Here is an 8,406-nt window from a genome sequence, read left to right as displayed (position 1 = left end):
TGTTTAAACCAGTGGTTCCCAAACTTCGGTGAGTCACGGCACCCTGGGGTGTCAGATTTTTTTTTCACGGCACCCCTAGGCCACAAGTTTCTTATTGAGAAATTTAGAAAAAAATATTAGATTAAGTAAATTATGTTTATATGTCATCCTTAGGGTCAGTTATGTGGTGAGGGACAAGATTTGCTTCTGTTTGTCCACATATTTTATAACTGGAAGCCATCAGCACTGGTTTTGCCTATTAAATTGACAATAAATAGTTTGAATTGGTCCTTGACCACCAACCTGAGGCACCCCTGCAAGTGTCCCGCGGCACCCCAGGGTGCCACGGCACACAGTTTGGGAACCACTGGTTTAAACTAATCATACTCGCTGACATGGTCCAGGGGAATATTATCTACAAAATGCACTATTTGGATTAAATATGCTACGATCGAGTTGCACGCTACACGCTCACAAACTCCGCCGTAAATACACATCTCATGTGCACGAGACGCTGGAGCGTCTCTTACGCAACTTGCGGGTATGTGTACGCACGGGGGACCAGGTGCACGAGCAGCGTGCATGCGCATGAGGGGTTAGTACAAGGGGTATGCATCATGATATTTTTCGACTTTGACAAATCAGACAATGGATCCAAAATCTGCCCCATCTACCAAGGAGGACATCCAATCCCTCCAGAGTATGATACTGGACCTGAAAAATTATTTTACCACCACTCTCCAATTGGCAAACTGAAGTATGACCAGTGTTCGCAAAAACGCGCTATAGCGCGTATTTTACCCGATAACCGATGGTGGGGACCTGAAAATAAAAAAACACTGGGTCCATCAGGACGCGCTCTGGCCAATCAGCAGCGCTGTGCTGTCAATTAGCTTCCTTCTCCAACGGCAGAGAAAGGGGAGGAGACCATGGAGACTAGAGCGTGATCTCCTTCCCTCCCCTCACCCTCTGCTCCGCACGGGAGCACGGCATCAGACAGAATAGGAGGGGACATTACCTGCTGCTGTCTGGGGCTGGCCTGACACAGATCCCTGCGTGTCAGTTATGCAGGATCTCGGCGGCTGCGCTGATTTCCGGCATCTCCATGTCTTGTGGGAGCTGCAGGCGGCGAGAGGTGAGGTGGCTGCGGGAGGAAAGGAGACGAGGGGACGAAAAAAACAACTGAGGTAACCCCCCACTAGTTCCCCCCCGTCTTCACGGGAACGTGGTCATTTGGCGCACTGCTGTTGCCATGACAGTGTCATAGCAGCCGCGGTGAGAGGAAGGAGCCCGTTCCTCATGGTGTTGCAGCTCTCCCCAGCTTCCGGTGTACAATGACGCGGGGGCACTTGCTATGTCAGAATGATAGGCTTTCATTTCAGAGCAGCCGCGTCAGGGTCGGAGATGGACTCACCAGCAAGTGAGTGACCCTGAGCTCTTTGCTCTATGAGGGGACGCTGCCTTCTGTCTATCTGCTAAGGAGAAGGTCTACGGGAGGCATAGCAATTAGGAGTTAGACTCGCTCCTTCATCCCCTCTACAGTGTCCACCCTCTAACCTGCCGCTCTATTCTAAACTGATCCCTCCTGTTCCTTCTCCTCCATCGTCACCCCAATTCTAATTTGCCCCCCCCCTCCTTCCACTCAACCCTCCTTGTGCCCTCATTCTGAGTTGGGGCTAAAGTGCTGGCGGTCTGAATACCGACCGCGGCATACCACTGTATAGAATACCTACCTCCCTCCTTTCCCGCAGCCTAAACCCCCCTCCTCGCAGCCTATATCAAACCACCCGTTCCCACAGCTTAAACCTAATTCCCCCTGGCCAAATGTGATCGGGATGCCGGCGCCGACCTTCTGACAAGTGATTCCAGTGTCGCAATATTGACAGCCGGCTTCCCGACTGCCAGGATCTTGACCAGTTCCCCTTGTTCTACCCTTTTCGCGCTACACAGGAGTTGGGAAGTTATCCTGCAGGGATAATTCTAATGTTAATCTGTAGTGTACTGCAGTGATTTAGTGTAGTGGATTGTATAGGGAGCAGTGGCGTCATGAGGGGGGTGCGTGGGGTGCGGCCCGCACCCGGGTGTAACCCTTCAATGGGGTTACACCAAATAGAGCCGCACACTCGCATCTCACCCCCCTCCATTAATCTGAGAGGCGAGACACATGTCCGCGGCACTGTTTACACCCACTTCTACCCGCTGTCACTGTCAGATAGACCCAGCCGCGGCGGGGATGTGTGACTTTGAATCAGCAGAGGTGCGATCGTAACTGCAGTGCTTGGTTCAGGTCCCTGGCACTGCAGTTACGATCGCACCCCTGCTGATTCAAAGTCACACATCCCCGCCTGCAACACTCCGCCGCGGCTGGGTCCGTCCGTACTGCTTACCAGGCCCGGCGCAAAGCAGGGAAGCGGCGAGCTGGAGAGGTGCTCTCCGGCCCCGCTTTGCTAGGTCCCCCTGACTTCAGTTGATCTGGCGCTGCGGCGCCGCGCAGTAGACGGCAAAGCACAAGTGAGCTCTGTTCTGGGGGAGGGATAGTGTGTGGGCGGAGCGGGAAGTTTGGGAGCCAATAGCATCAGGGCAGGAGTTAGCACTGGGAGGGGAGCTGTTTGCTAAACATAAAGAGGCAGGCTGACCCAGACATTGCGGAGAGGGATGGGCGGTATACCTGTACCCATGCCTATCAGCATCGATGACGGGAGACCACAGAAGGCCAACTCACCACAGACACTGAAGGGGCACAGCTGCACCTGGTTCATGGGTCAGGTAAGCAGGTCAGATTTGTTGGGACACAACAGGCAGTCATGAATTGGAAGGAGAGGGTTGGATGACACAGCGTTTGGGGTTGATGGGGGGGCATGGGGTGACACATTGGTTTAAAGTGTGCAAGGGTGGGGGAGTGACACAGTGCCCTAGAAATAAGCACAGCGATTGTGGGGTGAAAATGTGCTGCCAGCTGAGTGTGGATAGTTTGATAATAAGTTAGTATTTACAGATCTAAAATATTATACACTGTCAGTTAATTAAATATGTGCTTGAAGTGGGCCAGTATACACTGGTATGGCATACCAGCACTTCGAGCGCTGAAGACCCCCGCCACTGCAGCCGCCATTCCAATTCCACGCTGTTCAAGCGCCTATTGGAGCTCTGGAACCGGCAGTCAATCAGAAGTGGCCGCTTCCTATTGGCTGCCGGTCCGCGGCAGATTTCAAATGGTGGACCTCAGCAGAGCTGCACCAAAGCCCTCCTTGTGATTTATAAGTAAAACTAGTACAAAAACATTACTAAGGGTTCCGTGTGGTGTGATATGGAAGGAGGTCTATGGGGTGACACCATGAGTTACCATACCGGGTGACACCCACCCTAGTGACGCCTCTGATAGGGAGGGGGATATAGGGGGTTATTCCGACCTGATTGCACGCTAGCTATTTTTTGCAGCGCTGCGATCAGATAGTCACCGCTTATAGGGGAGTGTATTTTTGCTTTGCAAGCATGCGATCGCATGTGCAGCTGAGCGGTACAAAAAAGTTTTGTGCAGTTTCTGAGTAGCTCTGTGCTTACTCAGCCGCTGCGATCACTTCAGCCTGTCCGGTCCCGGAATTGACGTCAGACACCCGCCCTGCAAATGCTTGGACACGCCTGCGATTTTCCAACCACTCCTAGAAAATGGTCAGTTGCCACCCACAAAAGCCTTCTTCCTGTCAATGTTCTTGCGTTCGGCTGTGCGAATGGATTCTTCGTTAAATCCATCACTCAGTAACGATCCGCTTTGCACCCATACGACGCGCCTGGGCATTGCGGTGCATACGCAGTTCTGACCTGATCGCAGCGCAGCGAAAAAATCTAGCGGGCGATCAGGTCGGAATGACCCCCATAGCGTAGTGATGTAGTTCAGCATATGGTGGGGATGTAATGATGTAGTGCAGCACATAGAGGGGAATGTAGTGTAGTCGTGATGTAGTGCAGTGTATGGGAGGATGCAGTGTGGCATATAGGGTAATGTAGTGCAGTTAAGTAGTGTAATAATGTAGTGCAGAAATGTTGTGTAGTAATGTAGTGCAGCATATAGAGGGACATGATGTAGTGCAGGAAAGTAGTGTAGCGTATAGGGGGACTGTAGTGCAGTGATGTATGCAGGGAGGAATGTAGCACAGCAACGTTGTGTAGTGGAGAACATGTTGCTGTGGATGCAGCATGTCCATTAGGCAATGGGTGCATTTAGGGCACACAAGGGGCATGTGGGGTAAACACGTCTGTGGAGTGAGCAAAGCCCCGGCACTCTGCAGCCATGTCTTATTTTTCTTTAGCTTAGATATGGGGAGGCGGGTCACCTGGGTGGTGTATATACTTTATGTGCAGTGTCGCTATAGATGGGGACGTCTGATGAGCATTTTAGGGTTATGTAGAGTGATCTAATGCCAGGACACGTGGAGAGGCTGAGCTGTATTAACAGGGAATTTAGAGAGGTCTGATAGCCATTTAACAGATTTAGCAGCAATAATTTATGATGGGACCCAAAAACAATGACGAGGGACCCAAAATTGTAAAAATGATGGGTCCCTGGGACCCACATAATTTTCATCCCAGCGCGATCACTGATGACATAGCGGCCCTGGACTCTCGCACTGCTTCTTTGGAATCACAGCTAGAAAAACAGCAAGACTTCCAAAAACGAGTGGGTGAGGATATGAATCATCTTCATGGCGAACTGGATTTCCTTAAAGATAAAGTGGAGGATGGAGAAAATCGCGAGAGACGGAATAATCTGCACATGTGGAATGTTCCGGAGTCCATTTCTGTTCCTGAATTGAAGCCATATCTCAAGAGGCTATTTATCTATTTAGTTCCGTCATTGTCTGAGAATGCGATCCAAATAGAAAGGGCTCACCGTGCACCGAGGCCTAAATCTAAAGACCCTTACCCTCCCCGGGATGTTATCATCAGGTTTCTTTCTTTCAAGACTAAAAATAGTATCACATTGGCTAGCAGGAATACACCCTCAATTTTCTTTGAGGGATCTCGGATTCAGATATATCAAGATTGTCACCGGTGACTATTGCTAAAAAACGAGACCTGCGTTGTGTCACCACTACGCTACGAGATAATGGATACAAATATCGCTGGGGATTTCCCTTCCATCTCATAATGGACATTGATGGTAGAGTTCAGGTAATTCGCTCTCCTGAAGATGGTAACCGGCTACTTCGTAAACTCCAACTGGCGCCAGCTTCTGGATCTGATCCTACTGCACCTGATGCCTCCTCCCCGATGTGAAGTTCCTCACGATCGGGTTAGACCTACGCATGGTTTACTTTACATTTGACTCTTACTTTTGTTCACTTTTTATGCATGAATTGATATTACGGATATTGTAGGGATGGAGTCTCATTTTCCCTTATGCAGATTTAAGCAATGCTGTTGATCTTATTTTCTCCGTTTTTTTCTTCGTTATTTGTATGCTATATTATTTTATTATTGTTGCAGTAACAGATTACCAATTTACCTCCGTATGCCGGTTCTGTGATGTTTCTATGTCACCTGATGACCTTGCGGTCCTATCTGGTGGCTTGGATGCTGTGGCCTCAGCTTAAACTATTGGCTTAAACATATGATCCGATACTCTATGGTTCACATCTATTCACTAGTCAGCATTGTGACATTATTATAATTTTATTTTTGCTATTACTGTTCATCTACTTACTGGTTTGTAATCATTGTTCCTATTTCCTTTGCTCTTGGACTCCACTATTTTTTATCTACTTTGGGCTTTGGGTGGGGGGCGTCACCACCCCAGCCTGACACTTCCCCCCCCCCTTTGTTAGGGATTATTGTTGCGAGTTGATGTTTAGAATTTATACCCTTTTATATCAATCCCTTTTTTATCCTCTCACATCATGCCACTCACATGTTTGTCGATAAATGTAAAAGGCCTTAATTCCCCCCAGAAGCGTTCCCATCTCCATAGATCATCTTAAAACATTGAGGGGGGATATGATCTTTTTTGCAAGAAACGCATTTGAAAGGGAGTTCCCATCCCTATTTGACGTCCAAGTCCATTTCTAGGGCATGGTATTCAAACAACACAACTAAACGTATTGGAGTAGCTATACTTGTCAGATGTTCCATTCCTTTCCAGTACCTGGACTCAAAATGCAACACAGACGGTTGTTATATTATGGTGCGAGGTAAAATTGGACACAAGGAGGTTACATTGGCCAATCTTTACGCCCCTAATACTGGGCAAGCCAAATTTTTTCAGGAACTTTATATAGACTAGGTAAAACACTCGTAGGCGGAGATTTTAATATGGTCCTCACTCATATGGATAAATCCGGCCCCCTATGTAACGGTCAGGCACCTAACTCATCTGCGCAGCACAAATGTATAACCAAGGCTGGTCTGTTGATGAGATTACACCTTTTACATCAACCCGCACGATGTTTACTCTCGTATTGATATGTTTTTGAGTTGTGCCTTTTTTTCCAAAATCGCTCACTGCTCCTCGATCGTTCCACTTACTTGTACTGACCACTCAGCTTTAGTTACGACCTTTTGATATTTTTGAGGTATCCGCCGGTAGACCCTCATGGTCATGGAGACTTAATGAAACTTTATTAAAGATCCCTCTGTTTCAGGAATTACTTAAATCCAAAATACAGGACTATTTCGCTCTTAACTCCACTGTCAATTGTAACGCATCCACAGTTTGGGAAACCCACAAGGCAGTTATTAGGGGGTCCATAATTCAATATGCATCTCAACGGAAGAGGGAACAAGAAAAATGAATCGATGAGTTCACCGTTACTATTGCAGAATTAGATTGGTAACACAAGCGCACTCACTCTAGGAGACTACTAGTGGAACTCTCTAAAACATGAGCTACAAACTCTCTTAGCAGAAAGGGATGAGTGTTCCCTATGGTGGGCTAATCAGTAGTTTTATGACAAGAGTAATAAGGCCCACACTCTTTTAGATAATAAACTACGTGCCAAGAAAGCAAATCAGACCATTTACTCTGTTACTCTGTTAAAGACTCAGCGGGCAACTTAATTTACGACCCTAAAAAATTTATGATTTTTTCAGATTATTATAGAGCACTGTATAATTTGGACCCTCCGACCGATCCCTTGGCCCAAGACCATCAGATCCAAAAGTACCTTGACTCTTGCGTACTCCTATGAGTGGACGACGCAGCCAATTCTATTTTAAATGCCGATGTCTCTGTGGAGGAACTGGAAGCTGCATTAAAGACTCAAAAACCGTCTAAAGTTCCTGGACCGGATGGTTATCCGATGATTTACTAGAAAACCTTTGCTTCACAACTCATCCCACACATGGTTTCTCTGTTTAACAAGATTATGCAGGGCACCCCCTTCCACACTGACTCCACGACTTCTCGTATTATTATCATTCCAAAACCCGGTAAAGAACCCTCTTGCTGCTCCAATTATAGGCCCATCTCGTTAATTAATACAGAACTTAAGCTTTTTGCTAAGAGATTAGCGTCTCATCTCAATACTGCGTTAGCTTCATTGATAGACCCCGATCAAGTGGGATTTATTCCGGGACGGCAGGCCTCAGATAACACCAGCGGCACCATTAATTTAATTAATTGTATAAACTCTTCCAAGATGCCTGCGGTCGCCTTATTTTCCACGTTCTCCTCATTTGGCCTTCATGGTCATTTTCTTACTGCTGTGAAAGCCCTTTATTGTAGTCCCTCATCTATGGTTATGACGAATGGCCTCAGCTCTCCTCGGTTTAGTCTGCACAATGGCACTCGGCAAGGCTGCCCACTCTCACCCTTAATATTCGTTTTATGTATTGGACCCCTAGCAGCTCGCATATGCTCCAACGCTGATATTGGGGGTGTCAAGGTGGGCAGCAATGAATATAAAATATCTGTTTGTGGACGATGTGCTCCTGACTCTTTCAAATCCTTTAATATCTCTTCCTAACTTGCAAAACGAACTTCTCTTATATGGTTCCATATCAGGTTTTAAAGTTAATCATACCAAATCAGAGACATTGGCATTTAATGTTTCTTCTCAAATTTATTCAACTTTGACTTCTACGTTTCCTTTTCTTTGGAGGCCTGGAACTATCAAATACCTCAGAAATAAATATCACTAAATCCTATTCTGCTCTATATCAGGCCAATTATATTCCTATTATAAAAGCGCTCACATAAGATTTGGATAAATGGGATCATTTATACATTTCCTGGATTGGTAGGGTAAACGCTCTCAAAATGAACTTTCTCCCTCGCATTTTATACTTGCTCCAAACTTTCCACAACTTGGTATCCCGCGCTACTCTAACTTCCCTACAAAAACTGTGTCACAAATTTGTTTGGGCGAATCATAAACCGCGAGTGCGACGCACCATTCTGACTAAGAATGCAACATCAAGCAGATTGGGTTGCCC

Source organism: Pseudophryne corroboree, chromosome 5 (genome assembly GCF_028390025.1).
Source record: "Pseudophryne corroboree isolate aPseCor3 chromosome 5, aPseCor3.hap2, whole genome shotgun sequence".
NCBI classification, from domain to species: domain Eukaryota; kingdom Metazoa; phylum Chordata; class Amphibia; order Anura; family Myobatrachidae; genus Pseudophryne; species Pseudophryne corroboree.
The sequence above is the reverse complement of the archived record's forward strand: the minus strand, read 5'-3'. Positions refer to the sequence as shown.